The 22,065-nt window shown below is 46.1% G+C and overlaps 1 pseudogene; it reads left to right on the top strand.

Moving 5' to 3' along the window:
* Positions 1-12,284: 12,284 nt before the first annotated feature.
* Positions 12,285-12,384, top strand: LOC116813962 (U6 spliceosomal RNA; annotated as a pseudogene).
* Positions 12,385-22,065: the final 9,681 nt, after the last annotated feature.

Below are 22,065 nucleotides of genomic sequence, written 5' to 3'. Positions count from 1 at the left end.
TGGGTGACAGAACAAGATGACGACAATGACAATGATGACGACAATGACAATGATGACGATGAAGGAGAAGGAGGAGGAGGAGGGGCAGGAGGAGGGGAAAGAGGAGGAGGGGGAGGAGGAGGGGGAGGAAGGGGAAGGGGGAGGGGAGGAGAAGGGGGAGGAGAAGGAGGGGGAGGAGGTGGAGGGGGAGGAGGAAGAAGGAACAAGAAGAGAAACTGTATGTACCTGAGTACAGTGGTGCACACCTGTAGTCCCAGCTACTTGGAAGGGTGAGGTGGGAGGATCACCTGAGCCCAGGAGGTCCAGACCAGCCACCAGTCTGGGCAACATAGCGACTTTTTTGAGACTTTATCTCAAAAAAAGAAAAGGAATGGAAAAAAATCTTATGTAGTAGGATCTTGTCTTCAGCCAAGTTGTGATCCATTTAGGGATTTTGTTAGGTCTGGCTCCTAAATGTTCAGTAACACCTAGCATATTTCACAGACCACTTATATAAGTGGAGTTTTTTCCAAGAAAAATCAAAGACTGAGCTAAGGTTCATGGTGGCGTCAAGCTGGTATGGAACAGAAGATTGCATGCGGGAGATGGGGAGGGGCATAAGCAGAGCTAAATGTGACCAGCAGCTCAGGCCGAGAGGTGGCTGTGAGATGCCAGTCTCCTCTAGAGATCTCAGCGACTGCCTTGAGATCCCGCAGTGGGGCCTAGCTTATCAGTTGCCGGGGCCAGAGGCACCCCAGCTAACTGCTGAATCACACACAATGAGGAGGGAAGCAGTCTTCCCACGTTGACATGAAACATGGGATGGCTTTGGTGCTTTGGAGGCTCCAGAGAACAGAGCAAAGCTCTGGCACATTAGCAGTGGCCCCGGTTGCCCAGAGCCGAACTGGGAGAGGTCCCAGTTGTGTTAACAGAGGCATCCAGGAGCACTGCTGTTCTGGAGAAGCTTCTAGAGGCAGCACTCCTGCTGGAAGCCCCAGGAGATGGCACCCTTGGCAATGATGTCAGAGACCTTGGAACTGCCCTGGGAATGTGGCCAGAAATCCATGGATGACTTCTAGGCTAGAGGACCAGGAACCTGCATGAAGTAAGCCAGAGGAGGAGATGGGCAAAGGGATGGACTCCTAGCAGGGCTGGTGAGGGCTGTTGTAAGCTTCTAGTGACATCCCACAGGCTCCCAGAAATACTTGGGGAGGCCAGCAGAAGGCTGCAGGGCTTGCCCATGGTGGACACCACCCAAAGAAAGGTGCTCAATACTGTTCAAGTTACTCCTTCAGGGGTACAGTCAGACCACTACTAATGCCTGAGTTTGTCCTTCTCTGTTAAAATTTCATTTACCCTTAGTTTTGCAAACACATGTTGATCTCTTATATAAATAAAACTGGAGTGTGTTTTCCTGATGTTCCTCAAAGTTCTGTCCCCCTGCACCATCAGAGGCAGAGAAGGAGGAAGGAGCGTGTCCAGAGCCTGCACAAGCCTCCCCTGGCTTTCCCGTGGATTTCTCATGGTCGTGGCCAGGGCAGGAGGGGCTGTGGTAGTGGATGGGGCCTTTCCATCCAATTCTCCTACCCTTCCTCTGCAGATCATTCTCTCTCTCCCCACCAACTCCTGCCAGCTACCAGGCTGGCATCTAGGTAGGTTCTCCGCTTTTTAATTTATGTGCCTTCAATTACCATCACCTCAGCACTTGCCTCCCAGATCTCATCAGCTTCTATCATCTCCTAGAACAGTTCAACTCCTAAATCTTTTTTTTTTTTTTTTTTTTTTTTTTTGAGACGGAGTCTCACTCTGTTGCCTGGCTGGAGTGCTGCGGCGCGATCTCGGCTCACTGCAACCTCTGCCTCCCGGGTTCAAGCAATTCCCCTGCTTCAGGCTCCCGAGTAGCTGGGACTACAGGTGCCCGCCACTATACCCAGCTAATTTTTTGTGTGTTTTTAGTACAGACGGGGTTTCCCACCAGGCCACGGCTCCATGGCTCATTCAGATTCAGGGTAGGTGTGGTGGGGCTGGGGACAGTGGGAGAAGTTCCCAAGGAGAAAGTGAGTACTGATGGCAGAGGTAGGACACACCTCGCCTTTTCTACCTCAGTGCCTTGGCAAAGCTGTTTCTCTGCCATCCTCCACACTTTGAACCTTCTCCACTCAGCTAACCCTACTCAGCATTCAGATCTCAACTTGAATACCACTTCCCTGGGGTCAGCCTCTTCTGTTCATCCGTAATGTGCCTCTAAGTGCCCGGGCCTTTGTCTCATAGCAGGCATCATAGTTGTAATGGTTTACTTACATGTCTGACTCACTCCTGGCCAGTTCCTAGACCTGCTCCGCACATCCATATCCATAGTACCCAGCATAGTGTCTGTGGCTCAATAAGGATGGATGAATGGATTGATGGGGAACAGGCCAGAGACTGTGCTGATGGGGAGAAGCAAAGAGAGGTGATGCAGAGCTAGGGCAGGCAGCGGGATCCATCAGGATCAGAAAGGAAGGCTCGAGCTCCTGAGGGCTCTGCCAGGCACCCGTCCCTCCTCCTGTCCCATGAATTCCTTCCTGGCTGGAGTTGTCAAAGCTCTGCAAAGAATGGGACCAGCTTCCCTCCTGCCTCTCCTGACTCTGAGCCAGGACGTACCCTTTTGGAGGTTTCCAAGGATTCTCCTACTGCTAGTATCTTCAAGAAGACAGTGCAAGGGGCCTGACAACCCCTGTCCTAGGTAGGACCTAGGTCAGTGCTTGCACTCAGTCCTACTTCTCTATTCATGCTGACGTGTGAGCTGATAGATGGGCAGGATAAAGAATGAGTGATATGGCCGGGTGCGTTGGCTCCCGCCTGTAATCCCAGCACTTTGGGAGGCCGAGGCAGGCAGATCACCTGAGGTCAGGAGTTCGAGACCAGCCTCAACATGGGGAAATCCCGTCTCTACTAAAAATACAAAATTAGCCAGGAATGATGGTGCATGCTTGTAATCCCAGCTACTCTGGAGGCTGAAGAAGGAGAATTGCTTGAACCTGGGAAGCAGAGGTTGCAGTGAGCCGAGATCACGCCATTGCACTCCAGCCTGGGCAACAAGGGTGAAACTACGTCTCAAAAAAAAAAAAAAAATGAGTGATTTGAATAGATGTATGATAATGTCACTGACACACTGAACCAGTGCACTCGGGTTACATAAACCACCCTCCTCCCACACATACACAGAGCACTCCTGGATTATCACCCTTGAGACCGTTTTTATTATAAGGAACAGAAAACTCCATGAAATATGGACTAGACAATAAAAGGAACATATTGACTTACACAATTAACATACCAAATCCACTTGTCTGTATATCAGGGAGGCAGGCATTATTTGATTGAGACTCTAGCTCATTTCTCTACCCTCCTCTGTTGGATTCCTTCTCAGGCTTGCTTCCCTCCTGCTCATAGAGAGCTGATAGCAACAACCAAGGCTACATGCTTCCTGAGTTACAGCTGATGAGAGACTGTCCACTCCACAACTGTCAGAGTCTTGAGCTTCATTCTGATTGCAACCCTGCCGCATGCTCACTCCTTACTGCTGTGAAAGGTCATTGCTATCATTATGGTGCTCAGCGGGTCTTTACTAATTTATTTACTCATACTTAAATGGAAAATTTCAGAGTCTGTGTTTCCGCATGGTTCTATCTTTGGGAACAAGTCTGATGGCCACTGCCTTTCTCCCTGCCAGAGTCAGGATCTGGCATCAGGGGTTTCCAGGCTTCCCTGGGAGCAGATGACTGTTGCCTAACAGCTACGTGGCTAACAGTACCACTGCCAGCAGGAACACTCCTTTACTTCACAGAAGTCTCCCCCTTCCTGCTCCACCATGCTAGAGGGCTTGAAATGCCTTGAAATTCTCTCCCTTCAGAGTTGAAATACCACTTCCCTGAAAATAAAATGCATCTTCCCCAAGTGCCTGTCACATAGTATTATGAATTATGAATTATGTCCCCTCAAATTATGAATTATGAATTATGTCCCCTCAAAATTAATGTGTTGAAGTCCTAACCCCCAATGTAACTGTATTTGGAGATGAGACTTTTAAAGAGGTATTAAGGTTAAATGAGGTGATAAGGGTAGGGCCCTAATCCAACATGCCTGCTGCCATTATAAAAGGAAGAGGCCGGGTGCAGTAGCTCATGCCTATAATCCCAGCACTTTGGGAGGCCGAGGCAGATGGATCACTTGAGGTAAGAAGTTCAAGACCAGCCTGGCCAACGTGGTGAAACCCCGTCTCTACTAAAAATACAAAAATTAGCCAGGAATGATGGTGCATGCCTGTAATCCCAGCTACTCAGGAGGCTGAGGCAGGAGAATAACGTGAACTAAGAAGGTGGAGGTTGCAGTGAGCTGAGATCGTGCCCCTGCACTCCAACCTGAGCAACAGAGCAAGACTGTGTCTCAAGGGAAAAAAAAAGAAGAGGAGGAGACGCCAGGGATGTGTGCGCACAGAGAAAGGCCACACCAGGACACATCGAGAAGACAACCATGGCTGGGCACGGTGGCTCATGCCTGCAATCCTAGCACTTTGGGAGGCCGAGGTGGGCAGATCACCTAAGGTCAGGAGTTTGAGACCAGCCTGGCCAATATGATGAAACCCCATCTCTACTAAAAATACAAAAATTAGGCCGGACACAGGGGCTCACGTCTGTAATCCCAGCACTTTGGGAGGCCGAGGTGGGCAGATCACCTGAGGCCCGGAGTTCAAGACCAGCCTGGCCAACATGGTGAAACCCCTGTCTACTAAAAGTACAACAATTAACTGGACATGGTGATATGTGCCTGTAATCCCAGCTACTCAGGAGGCTAAGGCAGGAAAATCGCTCTGCACTCTGGCCTGGGCAACAGAGCAAGACTCCATCCAAAAAAATACATATATATATTAGCCAGGCATGGTGGCAGGTGCCTGTAATCTGTAATCCCAACTACTTCAGAGGCTAAGGTACAAGAATTGCTTGAACCCAGTAAGCAGAGTTTGCAATGAGCCAAGATTGCGCCACTGCACTCCAGCCTGTGTGACAGAGTGAGACCCTGTCAAAAAAAAAGAACACAACTGCCTGTAAGCCAAAGAAAGAGGCCTCACCTCAGGAGACACCAAACTCCCTGACACCTTACTCTTGAACTTTCAGCCTCCAGAACTATGAGAAATAAATGGCTGCTGTTTCAGCCACCCAGGCTGTGGCATTTTGTTATGGCAGCCCAAGCTGACTAATATACATGGTTATGATGCAATCTCTCAGTAGGATAACCTGCCAGCAGCTGTGTGATGATAGATCTTTTTTTTTTTTTTTTTTTTTTTTTAGACGGAGTCTCGCTCTGTCTCCCAGGCTGGAGTGCAGTGGCGCAATCTCGGCTCACTGCAAGCTCCGCCTCCCGGGTTCACGCCATTCTCCTGCCTCAGCCTCTCCGAGTAGCTGGGACTACAGGCGCCCGCCACCACGCCCAGCTAATTTTTTTGTATTTTTAGTAGAGACGGAGTTTCACCGTGGTCTCGATCTCCTGACCTCGTGATCCGTCCGCCTCAGCCTCCCAAAGTGCTGGGATTACAAGCGTGAGCCACCGCGCCCGGCCGATGATAGATCTTTAACAACCAGTTCTCCAAGGACAAACGACCTGGTTTGTAGGATTTGACAATTACCATGGTGTAAATACTTCCACTATGGCCAGTTTCAAGTTATCAGTGTGATATTTCTGAATATCAGGTTAAGAAGAGATGTGTACCATTGGCTTTTATGAGCCAATGCAAGCTGGCTGCAGCATGCTACTGCTTGACAGTCAATGCCAGGAGCAAATATTTTTAGTAGCATATTATATGGCAGGATCTTGTTTGCTTGTTTTTAAAAATAAAATGGTATTTTCCTAGCATGCCTTCACCCCCACCCCAAAAGCACTCACACACTCTGGGCAGGGGTTCTCAAGACAGAAAGGGACTTGAAAATACGGCAGTCCATGTTTTCTGCTGTCTTTCCACTCCTTGCTTTTCACACCTAATGTGCTCAGTACATTAATGGGACCTAGGAATTGAGTTGTACAAAGTGGCTGGTTTCCATGAGGGCCAAGAAAAAGGGGAAAGATATTTCCCTCAAACCCGGGCTCTGCATTTTTGTGCATGTTGTCCCCCCATCACCTCCTACAATGTTTCTTCAGTTACACAGATGAAGTATTTCCCAGAAACCTCTTCTTTCCTTCCCATTATTTACCTGACACATTTTAACTTACTTGGGGAAATATTTGCTAATTTTATTTCCATGACGGGTTTACATCTCTCCCAAAAGCAATTTTTAAAAGTGCTTGAAATTCATAACTGAGCATCATGGTTCCTTAGACACAAATTTGAATGATTAATTGGATATTTTCCATTCCACTCCAAGTCAGGTTGTGCAGAGCCTGCCCTCTGCCTCTGGCTGCAGCTGTGTCAAGAATCGGCTTGTCAGTGTACCGGGGCGGCCCGCAGCATCTCCATTTCCTTTATTGTGAACTCTTCGTTTTTATGAGCGATTCCTTGCTGAATTCAAAAGGAACCCCTTTCCCCACCTGAAATTCTTAGCTCCTGCTTCCTCTGCTCCTCCCCACTTCCTTAGGAAACTGGGCTCTGCCTTAGGCAGGCTTGGCCATTAAGCATCAGCTCCTGGCGCAACAAAAGCTGATCTCTGCAAGCCTGCGAGAAGCCCGCTCCCAACCGCACAGTCAGTGAGCCCTCGGGTCCAGCTGCTCCGCCTCAGGGATTCCAGTATGGCCACATTTTGGTGATGTTGCTGCAGTTACTGCGGGATAATTGCAGGAAGCTCTTCTTTGAAGACGGGGAACTATCCAGAGGTGTGCTGGGGGAGGCGCGTGCCAACGGAAAGAGCCGATTGCGCAGGTCTCTTCCCAACTCCACGTTCAGTGAAGTGATGCTGGTGGCAAGGAAATCAGCAAACATTACAAACCGGGGCGTCCTCCTCCTTCTTACCACACCCTGGAGCATCCAATTACTACACGGCACTGGAAATACCCCCTTTTAAAAAATCCCTCACAAGAGACAGCAGCCTGTGCAATTAGAATCTTCTCCATCTCACCCTCCCCATCATTTTCTGGAAGCGCCTGGTGCTAAATGGGAGCCAAGCGATTGTGAATCACACAGCCTCTTTTGAAGGGACGTCTCTTTTCAGTCCTCATTGACTGTCTTCCCCTTGTTAGGCCCTCTGGTGTTCTCCACGGGCTGCAGGATCACTCAAGGCTCCTGCCATTGGAGCTTTCGCTTTTCTTTACATCGACTTCTCTGTGGGTTTATTTCTAATAACTTCATGATCAAACAGGCGGTCCTGTCTGTTCACAGTGGTTCCCAAATCCCAGGGAGGATCGCTACCAATACAGATTTCAGGGCCCAGCCTCCAAGCCAATCAGTGGCACAGGAATCTATGTTTTTGGTCTGCTCCCCAGGTGGCCCCGGTAAGCCAGCCTAGCTCCAGGCCTAGGGTTGGGATGGTATTTGGAAACCACAGAAAAACCATCTGTGAATGAGTATGCTGCGCTCTTCCTCAGCAGCTCCTGAGAGTTACGACCCAGCCTGGCTGAGGCTGCAGGACTCACCCAGCCTGTTCTCTCGTTCAGAGCTGACAGACAACATCTGAGGGCTTCCGCTCTGTCATCCTTCAGCCCACATAATATGGGGAGTGTCAGTGACTTTCCTGATTACCCGGGGATGCAAAGGCTGGCTCTGAGGTACAAGGGGGGGGGGGGGTTGAACTGATTAATTCCCTCTTGAAAAGCTTAATTGCACATCGTTTTCTAATTTGTCATTTCCAAATGAAGCACAGGCTGCCAGGTGAGCTCAGCTGCACCCAATCAAAGGTCAGACCCCCATCATTCCCTGAGTGACTCACAGTTACACCCCACCCCCACGCTGATGATGAGTGGGTGTCCTCCATCTCAGTGGCTCCCAAAATCCAGGCTGCAAATTAATCACCTTGGAGCTTGTTAAAATTGAAATTCCTGGGCTCCTGCCTGGGTTCCTGTTTCAGTAGGTCCAGGGTGGGGTCCAGGAACCACTTCTTTTAACAAGCTCCGCAGGTGAGTTCACTTATGCAACTAGTTCTGCTTGAGCCAAAATGTCTTTCATGAAGTCTGGTCTCCTTAAGGGTATTATATTCCCTGAAGGAATTCCTCTGGAGTAACAATGAATCAGCTTTTTCCTTAGCTCCTTTTACAAATACTGAGTTTCAGACGTCAAGCCATGCAATTCAGCGGAGGAAAGTGACTAATAGCGGGGGCCATCTGGCCAGCCACACTTCCACTGGGAACACTGGGATATGGTGAGTGACGGGGGAACATCCCAAGCAGGTGGGCTGCTCCCTCAAAGGGAAGGAGGGCAAGGACGAGGGCAGAAAAGGCCTCACTGAAACAGCTGGATGGAATGTGCCCCTACCAGGGTTAATTTGTGCAGTTTCTTTTTGTGAGGGTAATCACCAAATTAAATGTTTTAATTACTGAAATTACTTATGCATTTCTTTTGAGAAAAAGAGCATATCAGAACACAGCATCCACTCCCCAGAGGGGCAAATGCTTTGCTTCCAGGGAAGGGGGTGTCTGGAGGAGTCCATTTTAATTTCATTATAAAACCGGCTTGAGAAATAAAGGTCTGGGATTGACACGTATTCCCAGCCAGCTGTGACTTAATGAGCACAATTCAAAGCTTGGAACCTGCTAGCCACATCCATATTAATATGTCTGTGGGAAAAAACAACAGGGAAAGTGACAAACTGCTATCCCTAGTATTTGAAATGAATTTTAAATGACTGTTAAAATGGCTAACACGGGCGAACATCACTTCAAGGCAGCCCAGCTGTCTGGCCTCCCCTCCTGTCAATAACACCCCTGGTAGGAAGAAGCTGTTTCACACAGATCAGCAAGTCCCGAGTCCCAGGGCCAGGTCAGCAGGTTTGGTAGCAGAGATGCAGCTGTGTTCTGAACCAGATCCATCCCCCAAACCCCAGAACCTGGAAGGGCCTCTCTCCTCCTTTTATCTTGAATTGTTTGTTGCATAACCATCAGAGTCATTATGATGGTAATAGTCTTTGTGATTCTGATTTTCTCAGGCAGAGGCACATGAAAGTAAGAAAAATGTCTTGTTCGAACATTTTGAGATGCTAAAAATAAAAGGTGCTGGGTAAGCCTGTGGTGTTAATAAGTACAAGGCGAGAGGGTGGGTGTGGGTGGCAAACACAAAGGAAATGCAGAAACCAAGGGCTGTGTGTTTTGACATTCAAGGAGAACAGCCACCTGGTACCGCTGGGAAGAGGCCCCTGAGCAGATGAGCTAGTGCTGTAGTACCTGTGGGTGGGGGGAAGGCTCCTCCTTGGTTCTGGAGAGCAGGGCATGCACACCCTCAGGGTGAAGGTCTTGGCATTCCCCAAAGCTTGCAGTCTGTGTTTGTTTCTGTTGTGTGTTGCCGGGAGGCAGTCCTGACTCAGAGCCTGGACTCTCGAATCACACAGATCCTGCCTCCTCCACTTCATTCAAAAGAGTTTCAACTGGGCCATGGGCCTTAATTTTTCATCTGGAAATGAAGTTAAAATACCAATTTCAATGGGCATTTTCTGAGAATTAAATGAGAAGATTTAAGTACATACTTTGTCTCAGGGTCTGGCACAGAGTAAGTCCTCAGTGGTTTTTGTTACTGTTTCTGACACATAGCTCAGTAGCATGGAGTTTCCAGGTTATTCTCCAATTAAAAACATCTTTCCGTACATGTCAGACACTCATCCTCTGAGACTAATTGAGCAAGCAAATCAAAGGAGGAGATCATTTTGCTTTGAGCTGCACAAACCCTCTCATTCATTTTCTCTTAAACTGGTTATTTTTCAAACTATGTCCCCTGCAATCTGAGGATTCCTTGGAGAATTCTGTAAGCATTTGCTTTCAATTTATATTTCTTTTTTATATTTTACCAGCTTTAAATGGCAAACCTTTATCAAGTTAGATTGTAATTTTTTCTTTTCTTTCTTTCTTTTTTTTTTTTTTTTTTTTTGAGATGGAGTCTTGCTCTGTTGCCCAGGCTGGAGTGCAGTGGCACGATCTTGGCTCACTGCAGGCTCTACCTGCTGGGTTCACGCCATTCTCCTGCCTCAGCCTGCCAAGTAGATGGGACTACAGGCGCCCACCACCACGCCAGGCTAATTTTTTGTATTTTTATTAGAGACGGGGTTTCACCAGGTTAGCCAGGATGGTCTCGATCTCCTGACCTTGTGATCTGCCCGCCTCAGCCTCCCAAAGTGCTAGGATTATAGGCGTGAGCCACCGCGCCTGGCCAATTTTTTCTAATTTGGTCTTGGGGTCTCTCTCTTGAGAGTGGCCGTAAGCCAAGCTAGCCACTCTGTAGGAGAGCACTGGGGTATGAGTCGGGGGTGGGGGTGTGTGGGTGGGTGATGGTGAAGTTAGGTTCAGGTGTGTGCATCAGGTAGGCTACAATGGGGAAATGAAACCAAAATTCATGATACATATTACTTATAGGTCCCAGAAGAGTTAGGCGTCCCAGTGGGAGGCCAACAGGAAGTCTGTAGGTGGCGGTGAGCACAGCAATCAGATGGAGCAAGGGCTTTGAGACTATGTCTTTTTTGAGTGTTTGTTGAGACCAAAAAAACACACAGCTCTGTCACCCAGGCTGAAGTGCAGTGGCATGATCATGGCTCATTGCAGCCTCAACCTCCCTAGCTCAAGTGATCCTCCTGCCTCATCCTCCTGAGTGGCTGGGACTACAGGTGCATGCCACCACACCCATGACTCTGGCATTGACCATTAGGTTTATTATGGCCAGCAGTTCTGGGCTATGCTGAGTTTTGTGTCAATGGGATAGAACAATGGGGCTATAGCACAAACAATCACACTGGAAGGGGAAGATGTAACTAGGCCAAGGGTCATGGGGTATGACTAGGTTTCAAATAACTTACGTCAGGCCTAAAAACAGATGCCTCGGCAGGAACTATATTAAGCAAATTTATGATGTTATTTGCATGAATATCTCTTTTATTTTATTTTGGAGACGGAGTCTCGCTCTGTCGCCCAGGCTGGAGAGCAGTGGTGCGATCTCGGCTCACTGCAAGCTCTGCCTCCTGGTTCATGCCATTCTCCTGCCTCAGCCTCCTGAGTAGCTGGGACTACAGGCGCCCACCACCATGCCCAGCTAATTTTTTATATATTTTTTTAGTAGAGACGGGGTTTCACCGTGTTAGCCAGGATGGTCTCGATTTCCTGACCTCATGGTTCGCCCACCTCGGCCTCCCAAAGTGCTGGGATTACAGGCGTGAGCCACCGCGCCCGGCCTATGAATAGCTCTTTTAATCTTCACAATTATCCTATAAAGTGAGTGCTATTGTTATCCTCCTTTTACAGATGAGAAAACTAAGGCACAGAGAATTAAGCATTTTTTCCAAGGCCATGAAGCTAGTAAATGGCAGAGCTGAGGTGTGAACCCAAGGAATCTGACTCCAGAGACTTTCTTGGTCACTATTTCACATGCTGTCTCTAAAAACTGTAACAAACACATGCAAACACAAACATGCACATTCAGATATTCCATATCAGATTGGGACTTGGTGGAGACCACCACCTCATGAACTAGTGCCACCAGACTAACCTTTTTAGAGGAAAAAAACCTCATTCATCTGTTCATTCAATGAACAAATGTTTATTGAGTATGTACTATATGTTTCCAAGACCCTCCTGTGGCTATATGGATAAGAAAGATCATAGCTCTACCCTCATTTCTTTTTTGTTTTGTTTTGTTTTGAGATGGAGTTTCACTCTTGTTGTCCAGGCTGGAGTGCAATGGCAAAATCTCGGCTCACTGCCAATGGTACACATCTCTTCTTAACCTGATATTCAGAAATACTCATTCAGCCAATGGTACACACCTCTTCTTAACCTGATATTCAGAAATATCGCACACTAATAACTTGAAATTGGCCATAGTGGAAGTATTTACACCATGGTAATTGGCAAATCCTACAAACCAGGTCGTTTGTTGCTCACTGCAACCTCTGCCTCCTGGGTTCAAGTGATTCTCCTGCCTCAGACTCCCAAGTAGGTGGGATTACAGGTGAGCACCACCATGCCCAGCTAATTTTGTATTTTTAGTGGAGACAGGGTTTCACTATGCTGGTCAGGTTGGTCAGGTTGGTCTCGAACTCATGACCTCAAGTAATCCACCCGCCTCAGCCTCCCAAAGTGCTGGGATTACAGACATGAGCCACTGTGCCTGGCCTCTACCCTCATTTCTTAAAAATACTCAGATCTGGTTCTCGCTTTGGCATCAAACATCCTAAAGTTGGAATGATACACAGATTAGCATGGCTGCTGCCCAAGGATGATATGAAAATTCATGAAATGTTCCATATAAAAAAGAAATGGAAAAAAGAATTCAGGCTGTACTTATCCATTCACTTAAAATCAAACCCAGCATAATAGTGAGCTGTGCAATAACTGGCAAGTGAGGGCACTGGGTGGTAAACAGAACATATTAATCATTTGAATGTTTATTATGATTTGGATGCTACTCAGTGGACTTGTATTTGTGACAAGACATGTTGGCAGTAGATTCAATTTTTAAATAAAAATCTGCTTTTTCAAGCATTTAGATTAGTTTAGTTGAAGGATATCCTGAGAGTACCAGCACGTTGTTAAAGGCCATGACCATTTGCAATCACACATAGGTGGGAATCAGTATTTTATTGATTCCATGTAACAGAACCATCAGACAGGAGGAAACACTTGATGCTGAGGCCCAACTAAACCTAATTTAAGTTTTTTATTTTTAGACCAGGCTCAGTGTCTCATGCCTGGACTCCCAGTACTTTGGGAGGCGGAGGCAGGAGGATTGCTTGAGTCCAGGAATTTCTACAAAAAATTTAAAAAATTAACCAAGCATGGCAGTATGTGCCTGTAGTCCTAGCTACTCAGGAGGCTGAGGAGGGAGGCTTGCTTGAGCCCAGAAGGTAGAGGTTACAGTGAGCTGTGATTGTGCCACTGCATTCCAGCCTGGGAGACAGAGTGAGACCTTGTCTCAAAAAAAAAATTTTTTTTTTTCATTGAGAGAAGATAACATGTTGATTGAGGTTCAAAATTGGTGTTCCTTATCATCAAAATCTATTGCAAACATTCATCTGTTAATACTAATGTGTAATGAAATTTTATGTATTTCAACTGTGAAAATGTCTTTTTAGACAGGTACTACCAAATACTGATAGCAATTTATGAGCATATAATTTTAGTTGAGCATATTTATTGCTGGGAAGGCATTTACAGAATCTCCCCTGGTTGCTCTTCTGTATCCTTTGAATATCCTTCATAACAAACTGGTAAACTTAAGTGTTTTCCCTGAGTTCTATGAGCCATTCTAATGAATGATCAAACCCAAGGAGGGGCTTATGGAAACCTCTGATTTATAGCCTTGCTCAGAAGCACAGGAGGCCCGTACTTGTAACTGGGACCTGAAGTAGGAGCCCGGCTTGCAGGACTGAACCCTTAACTCGTGAGTTCTGATGCTAACTCCAGGTAGATGGTGTCAGAATTGACTGAAATTTAGGACAAGCTGGTGTCCGCTGGAGAATGGATGTGTGGGAGGAAAACAACCCCACACGTTTGGTATCAGAAGTGAAGTACAAGAATGAGTATGAGTATAGAGAGGAAAAAGTTTTTTTCCTATTATTCAGCTTGTAAGTAGTGAAGCTGGATTGCAACACAGAATGACTGGCCCCAAGCCTATGCTTATATATTATTTTTTATATTTGTATCATAGTCTACGAACTGATTTTATTTTTAATTTTATTTTACTTTATTTTTTTGAGATGGAGTCTCGCTTTGTCACCCAAGCTGGAGTACAGTGGTGCAATCTCGGCTCACTGCAATCTCCCCCTCCTGGGTTCAAGCAATTATCCCGTCTTAGCCTCCCGAGTAGCTGGGATTACAGGCGCCCGCCCCTACACCGGCTAATTTTTTTGTATTTTTAGTAGAGATGGGGTTTCACCATGTTGGCCATACTGGTCTCAAACTTCTGACCTCAAGTGATCTGCCCATCTCAGCCTCCCAAAGTGTTGGGATTACAGGCGTGAGCCAATGCACCTGGCCTGATTTTATTTATTTTATTTTTATTTATTTATATTTTTTTGAGATGGAATCTTGCTCTGTCACCCAGGCTGGAGTGCAGTGGCACAATCTCATCTCACTGTAACCTCTGCCTCCTGGGTTCAAGCGATTCTCCTGCCTCAGCCTCCCAAGTAGCCGAGACTACAGGCATGCACCACCATGCCCGGCTAATCTTTGTATTTTTAGTAAAGACAGGGTTTCACCATCTTGGCCAGGCTGGTCTTGAACTCCTGACCTCAAGTGATCCATCCTCCTCAGCTTCCCAAAGTGTTGGGATTACAGGCATGAGCTACCGCGTCCGGCCAGCCACTGCGCCCAGCCTAATTTTGTTTTTAAAGCAAACTTTTCCTCCATTTAATTCATATCGAACATCATAAAGAGGATTCTTGAAAAAATACTCTAGCTTCACTTAGATGTGTTAAGTCAGGGCATGTCTGCTAAGGCTCAGGAAAGCATTCTCCTTAAAAGAGCAGAGTTTATCATATTTGCAGCACCTAGAAGATGAATTTGCTTAAAAAAAAAAAAAAAAAAAGCAGAGTTACTCTTCCCTGCTTTGAAACCGTAATGGAAGACCACAAGGTCAGGAAATACGATGATTCATGTTGACACCTGTGTTTGTAAAGATTTTTTAGGGGAAAGACTCATATTCAGTTTTTTCAGGTTTAGCATAAATGGTTACTTGATAATGAAAGTTATAGCTCTGGTTAAGAAGATAAGAATTAGAGGTTAAAAAGAAACTATAAGGCCGGGCGCGGTGGCTCACGCTTGTAATCCCAGCACTTTGGGAGGCCGAGGCGGGCGGATCACGAGGTCAGGAGATCGAGACCACGGTGAAACCCCGTCTCTACTAAAAATACAAAAAATTAGCCGGGCGTGGTGGCGGGTGCCTGTAGTCCCAGCTACTCGGAGAGGCTGAGGCAGGAGAATGGCGTGAACCCGGGAGGCGGAGATTGCGCCACTGCACTCCAGCCTGGGCGACAGAGCAAGACTCTGTCTCAAAAAAAAAAAAAAAAAAAGAAACTATAAAATAGACTATAAGTTATATTTATAGAGTCTTATTAAATTGGCATCATTCTAAAACATATAAGCAAAGATTAATAGTTTGACAATGTAAAAATTTTAAACTCCTGTGTATCAAAACAACAGGAACCACATATAAAAAAAAACAAACCAACTGAAATATTTGAGGAAACAAACCAATAGTTAATATACTTATAAAACACTCCACAAACTAAGCAGAATCAGTGAACTCCCTGATGGGCAAAAGCAATTCACAAAAGAAAATTAAACATATAAAAAGTACTTGACCTCACGAGTAATAAAAGGAATGAAAAATGAAGCAATAACAAAATATTCTAGAGGAGGTAATATCCCTGAGGCACTGCATCATCCCTGGCTGTTTTCCCTAAACCCAGCTTACACCTTTGTACCTTTTCTTTTATTAGATGTCCCTCAATTGCCCAGGTTTAGTGTGCCACCTGTTTCCTGTCAGGCCCTGACTGGTGCTGGCAAGATGCATGAAATCAGAATCTAAGTTCTATTTATAAGAAAGTTCATTAGCAGCATTACCTATAATAGCAAAAACTCAAAACAGAAACAAATAACCAAAATAAGAGACTGATTAAGCAAATTATGGTACCTCCATATAGAATATAAAAGTGTAGATGGGTGCAGTGGTGTGTGCCTGTAATCTCAACTACTTGGGAGGCTGAGGAAGGAGAATCATTTGAACCCAGGAGTTCAAGGCTAGTCTGAACAACATGGTAAGACCCCCGCCTCAAAAACAAACAAAAGAATATAAAAATATGTTAACAATCATCTTCTTAAAGAATATTACTGAAAAGATAAAGCATACACAGTATATTCCTAAATTAAAAATACACAAAATTGTGTATATAATAATGTCCCATTTTGTTAAAAAAAATTTAATGGGAGAAACATTAAATCATATAATGTTACATTTTAATAAAGAGTATAAAAATATGTGCTTACATATTATATATAACAGTATATGTGTTATGTTTGTTTTACATGTTTTATAATATACCATGTTACATTTATATAATATACAATGTATACTATATATATAGATTTATTGATTCATTATATTATGTCACTTTTTATAAAGAATTCTCTGCATCTCTACCGGTACATGTTTATGTCATGTATCTGTTATATAAACCACATAATATACATATTACTAATCACATACACGTATATACATGCATGAATGTACAGTGCTCTCCCACGTGTCATCCGACGTCACTTAGTCCTCTGGGACTGAAATAAAACGGGCTGTATCCTCCAGTCCATGTTGGCGTAAAGTACAATGGACAGTGTCCTCCTCAAGTTTATCCAGATTCCCAGGGGCTCACTGCTGCCTCTGGACTATGGGGTTCATTCTCAGACCAACCAGACTTCTTTTTTCCCTTCTCTGCCCTAGATCAGAGGTGGGATTCAGCCATTTCTCTGGATTCCTCCAAAACCTCCTTTGCAAGGAAAATGAGCATGTGGCAGATGTTTTCTTTCTTCCTTTTTTTCTTTTTAGAGATCGGATCTGGCTCTGTTGCCCAGGCTCGTCTTGAACTCCTGGGCTCAAGCAATCCTCCCACCTCGGCCTCCTAAAGTGCTGGGATTACAGGCATAGCCTGTACCACGCCCAGCCTAGCGTTCTCTCAATGTTCAGAGCAGCACAGCGTGGATGCCTCTTGCGTAGAAAGCCCCCGCTGCTTGCAGGGCTCTGGCAGCCGGGGTGGGGCGGGGCCTGGGGACGGCGGTGTTTGCGCCCCTCCAGGCTGGCCCTCCCTCTAGGATTTCCTCGCTTTAGTGTGTCCCCCAACTTCCCATCTCGTACTACACCTCCTGGCATTACAGACAAGACCCCTTGATGACTGTGACAGATGTCCGGTCTGGGACAGAAGACAACAAGGAGAAAGCCTTACCAGTCCATCCTCCCACAGCCACCAAGAGGAGTGAGAACGATGCCAGCACAGCTCAGCACACAGCACAGCGCACAGCACACAGCACAGCGCACAGCACAGAGCACGTAGAGCACAGCACACAGCAAAGCACACAGCACACGGAGCACAGCACAGAGCACACACGCGCAGCACACAGCGCACGGAGCACAGCACAGAGCACACACGCACAGCACACAGCGCACAGAACACACAGCGCACAGCACAGCACACAGCGCACACTGCACAGAACACACAGCACAGCACACAGCGCACACAGCACAGAGCGTGCAACAGCACAGAGCGCACAGCGTACACAGCACACAGCTTGCACAGCACACAGTACGCACGGACCACACAGAGCACGGAGTGCACAGCACAGCGCAGGCTTCTGGAGCAGATTTCTGGAGGAAGTCCTGGCTCTGCCACTTACCAGCTTGTGCGGTCTGGGGCACAGTTCTTCCCTTGCCTTAGTTTATTTATCTACAGAATGGAGTGGCACTAATACTTAGTAGTGTGGCTGAGAATTAAATGAGTTAAATATAGAAGAATATCTTTGAACTTGGCAGGCAGTAGACAAAAGTTTCTTAGAGTTAATATGTATGAAGTGTTTAGTGTTTGGCACATAGTAAATAATATTCAATGTTATGTTTTTCTCCACAAATATGAATTATGTCCTCAGCCACTGTAACCACCCAAGGGGTTCACCTTGCCTGCTGCCTAGACTGAGCCGATTGATCAAGATAGGGGAATTGCAATAGAGAAAGAGTAATTTACGCAGAGCCGGCTGTGCAGGAGACCGGAGTTTTTTTTACTACTCAAATCAGTCTCCCCAAGCATTCGGGGAGCCGAGTTTTTAAGGATAACTTGGCGTGGGGGGGGTGGGGGAAGCCAGTGAGCCAGGAGTGCTGATTGGTCAGGGATGAAATCATAGGAAGTCAAAACTGTTGTCTTGTGTTGAGTCAGTTCCTGGGGGGCCAGGGGCACAAGATCAGATGAGTCAGTTTATTGATCTGGGTGGTGCCAGCTGATCTATCAAGTGCAGGGTCGGCAAAATATCTCAAGCACTGATCTTAGGACCAGTTTAGGGAGTGTCAGAATCTTGTAGACTCCAGCTGCATGACTCCTAAATCATATTTTTTAATCTTGTGGCTAATGTTAGTCCTACAAAGGCAATCTACTCCCCAGGCAAGAAGGAGGTCTGCTTTGGGAAAGGGCTGTTACCGTCTTTGTTTAAATTAGAAAAACTAAGTCTCTCCCAAAGTTAGTTCAGCCTATGCCCAGGAATGAACAAGGACAGCTTGGGGGTTAGAAGCAAGATGGAGTCAGTTAAGTCAGATCTCTTTCACTGTCTCAGTCATGATTTTACAAAGGCGGTTTCACCGTCCCTCCCATGAACATGCAGGAGCAGTTAAAGGCAATTTGGTTTTGAATTATATGTTTATCCTTATATCTAAACTACCAGAAGAATGTATTTCAAAATGTAGGAGATGGGGCCAGGCGAGGTGGCTCTCACACCTGTAATCCCAGCACTTTGGGAGTCTGAGTGGGGGTGGATCACTTGAGTCCAGGAGTTCAACACCAGCCTGAGCAACATGGTGAAACCCCATCTCTACAAAAAATATTTAAAAAGTTAGCAGCGCATGATGGTGTGCACCTGTAGTCCCAGCTACTCAGGAGGCTGAGGTGGGAGGATCATTTCAGCCTGGGAAGTCCAGGCTGCAGTGAGCTGTGATTGCGCTGTTGCACTTCAGCCTGTGTGACAGAATGAGACCCTGTCTCAAAGAAAACAAAAGTAGGAGATGGGATTATGGTGCTTATTTTTTTCCTTTTCTTTTCTTTGTGCCCTTTCAAATTTTCCAAAGTTTGTATATTGAACATTTGTTATTTTTGCAACTATGGAAAATGCCAATTTTCTTTCCCCCCAAAAGGCAAGAGAAGGTTCCTAGGATGATAATGGTGTAGGTTAGGAGAAACTTGTTCCCGTGAGTTGATTAAAGCTCAAACACCAGGCAGGGCTCCTTGGGAAATGGGTGGACCTTAAAAATTAATGATTCCCTGCTGTTTGCATCTCAGAAGAAACCTGTGTTTATTTATTGCTCTTCAGACTTGCCATTTCAGCATGTTGAAAAGAAACCAAACAAAGAGAAATTAAAAGTGCATGACTCGATTCCTTCCTACAAGCTAAATTGTTCTGAAAATTTCCTCTTGGATTCCCAGATTTTAAGAGGCTTAGCCTGCTTCCTGCCCCTAATTGCTCTATTAATTTAATCTGCTCAAAGTCTCCCAAGAGTCTAGGTCATCGGCCTTTGGGGCTGGATCTGTCTGGTCTGGACTGGTCTCCTCCATAGACAGTTTTGCTGAGCTGTTTTACATGTTACCCCTATCTTCTATTTTGCTAGTTTTCTCCTTCCAAGAGGGTTTCTCCTGACCTAATTAAATGAGTTCTGATATTTGTGTGAAGTTGCCCATTGAAATGATGTGAACCTATTTTCCTTTTTTCAGTAGAGACCTAGAGCTACACATTTGTCCTAATTTTCCTGTTTTGGGTTCCTGATCATTTATCTTATGAGCACTCTGTAGCTTCATGTGTATCTAGCATAAATTGACTCTTTGCATAAAAACAGACTCAGCAAATTTGTCTTTCTGAGCCCTCATTTTCTCATCTGTAAAGTGGGGACAAAAACATATGTATTCAGGCCAGATGCAGTAGCTCACGCCTGTAATCCCAACACCTGGGGAGGCCAAGGTGGGCGGATCACTTGAGGTCAGGAGTTCGAGACCAACCTGACTGACATGGCGAAACCCTAGCTCTACTAAAAATCAAAAATTAGCCAGGTGTGGTAGCGCACGCCTGTAGTCCCAGGCTGCAGCAGGAGAATCGTTTGAACCCAGGAGGTGAGCCGAGATTGCACCAGTGCACTCGAGTCTGGGCGATAGAGTGAGACTCCATCTAAAAATATATATATATGTGTATGTATTTGTTTCCTGGGATGTTGTAACAAATGATCTCAAACTGGGTGGCTTAAAACAATAGAAATGTATTCTCTTATAGTTTTAGAGGCCAGAAGCACAGAATTGAGATGTCAGCAAGGCCAAGCTGACATCTTGGCCTTTGATTCTCCCTCCAAAGAGAATCCTGGAAGGGGCGGATCTTTCCAGCTCTGGCCTTCTCTGACTTGTGGCAACAAAGATTTCACCTTCTGCTTCTATCCTCACATGGCCTTCTTTCCTATGTCTCTCCTGTCTCAAGTCTTTTTTTCCTCTGTCTTGTAAGGACACCAGTCATTAGATTTACTGTAAATCCAGGATAATTTCATCCCCAAATCAATAACTCAGTTATATCTGCAAAGACCCTGTTTTCAAATAAGGTCACATTCACGGGTATCTAGAGTCGTAATTTGGACATATATATTTTGGGGAAACACTATTCAATCACTACAACATATCAATCTTGTTGAGTTGCTCTGTGAGTATTAACATGAAACACCAGGCCGGGCATGGTGGCCAATACCTGCAATCCCAGTGCTTTGGGAGGCCAAGGTAGAAGGATTGCTTGAGGGCAGGAGTTTGAGACCAGCCTGGGTAACATAGCGAGACCCCAGCTCTACAAACTTTTTTTTTTTTAATTAGCTGTGCATGGTAGTGCATGCCCATAGTCCCAGCTACTTGGGAGGCTGTCAGGAGGATCACTTGAGCCTGAGAGATCAAGGCTGCAGTGAGCTATGATTGTACCACTGCACTCCAGCCCAAGTGATAGAGTGAGACCCTGTCTCTAAAAAAAAAAAAAAAAAAAAAAAAAAGAGGCTGGGCACGGTGGCTCATGCCTGTAATCCCAGCACTTTGGGAGGCCGAGGCAGGTGGATCACAAGGTCAGGAAATCAAGACCATCCTGGCTAACACGGTGAAACCCCGTCTCTAATAAAAATACAAAAAAATTAGCTGGGCGTGGTGGCGGTCACCTGTAGTCCCACCTACTTGGGAGGCTGAGGCAGGAGAATGGCGTGAACCCAGGAGGCGGAGCTTGCAGTGAGCTGAGATCGCACCACTGCACTCCAACCTGGGCGACAGAGCGAGACTCCGTCAAAAAAAAAAAAAAGAAAGAAAGAAAGAAAGAAAGCAAGCAGGCCGATGCGGTGGCTCATGCCTGTCATCCCAACACTTTGGTAGGCCAAGGTGGGCAGATCATCTGAGGTCAGGAGTTTGAGACCAGCCTGGCCAACATGGTGAAACCCTGTCTCTACTACAAGTACAAAAATTAGCTGGGCGTGGTGGCAGGTGCCTGTAATCCCAGCTACTCAGGAGGCCAAGGCAGGAGAATAGCTTGAACCCAGGAGGCAGAGGTTGCAGTGAGCCAATACTGCACCACTGCACTCCAGCCTGGGCAATAGAGTGAGACTACTTCTCAAAAAGAAAAAAAGAAAGAGAAAGGAAGAAAATGATATGGTAATGTGTGTAATGTAGCTAGCATAGAGCTTGACACACAGTGTGTGCTCAACCAATAATAATCACCATAATTGCTATCATCACAAGAATACTTACATTGGGCCAAGCCTTATACCAAGCCTATCTGTGTCGGAACTGGGGCTCCAACACAGGTTGCTATGGCTTGGAGCCCATGCACTGCTCTGCTGCACTCAATTGCCTTAGTCTCATCTCTCTACTTCTCTGCTGTGACCCAGCACCTCCTGCTCTACCTCTTCCACACTTTGCACATTGACCCAGAGTTATGCGTGGTGGTGTTTATTGGGAAGAATTAGCAATGGAGGATGGGAAGAGAGAGAGAAGCTTCTCTGAGTCCTTGTGAGGGCAGCTGACTTGCCCCAGGGTTGGTGATCTAAGGAGGGAGTCATAGTGTCTTTGTTGCCCTCATCTGGAAAGTCACATGTCACTTCTGTGGCCCTTTATTGACTGGAATTGAGTCAGTAAGCATAGCCCATACTAAAGGTGAGGAGACATAGGTGTCACCCTTTGAAAGAAG

This window comes from Hylobates moloch, unplaced genomic scaffold (genome assembly GCF_009828535.3).
Source record: "Hylobates moloch isolate HMO894 unplaced genomic scaffold, HMol_V3 SCAFFOLD_9, whole genome shotgun sequence".
Classification (NCBI taxonomy): Eukaryota; Metazoa; Chordata; class Mammalia; order Primates; family Hylobatidae; genus Hylobates; species Hylobates moloch.
Note: the sequence above shows the minus strand (reverse complement) of the source record. Positions and strands in the feature narration are given on the sequence as shown.